Genomic DNA, 1,577 nt, shown 5'->3' with positions numbered 1-1,577 from the left:
TGGTAGTTTTTGAACATAGTGATCAATTATGTTTAAACCACCAATTCCATCTTGGAGCCTCAAACAACGTAGTACTCGATGTTCCCGCAATGCGGGGATATTACTTCCGTTTTCACAAGCATTGCCCAGAAGATCCTTCCTGGTTTCAATTCTCAGCGGGTGCTAGGTATGTGAAGGGTTTTGCCTTTACACTGTACCTGCGTCCGTCTTACGGTTACTTTACTTCCAAGGTATTCCTGGCGTCCATTCCCTGCGGGTGCTAGGTATGTGAAGGGTTTTGCCTTTACACTGTACCCGCACCCGTCTTATGGTTACTTGGTTGCCAAATATTTTAGTTTCAATTCCCTGCGGGTGTTAGGTATGTGAAGGGTTTTGCCTTTACACTGTACCCACACCCGGCTTATGGTTACTTGTTTGCCAAGGTAAGGGATATTTTCCCGCTTAGTTTTTTGAACCTTGGTCTTCAAATTTTTAAATTTTGAAATTTGAAGAGTTGGATGGATAACAACCCAATACCTCAAACGTCGTGCGACGGTTTCTTCTGACTGTGTCAGGACGTGCCAGAAGTTATGGCGACATGACATTATGTGGTCATTCCAGTTGCTTTTTCAGGCGCGTGGGCACGGGATTTCGGGCGCGTAGCCGCGAAATCTCTGGCACACGTCCTTTTTGACAGCTGTTGCCAGTTTGCTTTTGCCACGCGTCATAGTTTCATTGCACCTTTGATTTCTCTCTCTTCCGTATTAAATTCATCGCATTAATTGCGATTGCTATATAAAGGGGGAGAAGGTTATTTGCAATTCACACTTTCCACTTTCATCTCTTCTTCTCCAGTAATTTCCGGCGAATTTCTCTTTTTCAGTAAAGCATTGCTCTGAAATCTCTTCTTTCTTCCACCATGTCTTCTCACGATGCTGATGATCAGAAGACTGCTGGCGAATGCCAGTGTTATCTTCCTGTCGAGCTGTACCAGTATATCGTCAGGAAGTTCATGCTCGAGTCTCTCGAGCCTGAGTTTCCTGAGCCCCACCATACTGTGTACGATGCCCCTAGTGGCAAAATCGGGGTTTATGCTGCATTCTTTGTCTACGGGAACCTTAGGTTTCCGTTGACAAAGTTTGTGTACCGTGTCCTAGAGAGGCACGGTGTGCACCTGACAGAGGTGCACCCCATGGCCATTGCCAAGGTCCGGCACTTTGAGTGGGTGTGCCGGATACTGGGCCTTGAGCCCCTTGTTGACCGCCTGATGACCTTCTATACTTGGAGGTGCATCCAAGGGTGGTACACTCTTACAACCCGTATCAAGGGTTTAAAGATTTGTACCACCGAGCGGAGTCTTCGCTCATGGAGAAGAGAGTTCTTCTTTATATCCGCTCGAGCCATCCCCATTGCCATGAAGTTCAAGAATGGCCAGCCGCTTCCGAACCTTCCCGCCATCAACTACGAGGAGGCGGAATGGTTCGCGAAGATATCCCGGGTCCAGTCCCCGGTTTTCCGTTTTCCGGAGTCGGCGATGGTGATGCTGGGGATGAGCCGGGTGTGGAAGGCGGCGAATGCGGATAAGGTTCCGATCGTCC

This window comes from Bidens hawaiensis, unplaced genomic scaffold (assembly GCF_021521415.1).
Source record: "Bidens hawaiensis isolate Kalapana, Puna unplaced genomic scaffold, B.hawaiensis_p1.1 tig00000512_1, whole genome shotgun sequence".
NCBI lineage: Eukaryota > Viridiplantae > Streptophyta > Magnoliopsida > Asterales > Asteraceae > Bidens > Bidens hawaiensis.
This window is presented reverse-complemented; position numbering follows the sequence as displayed.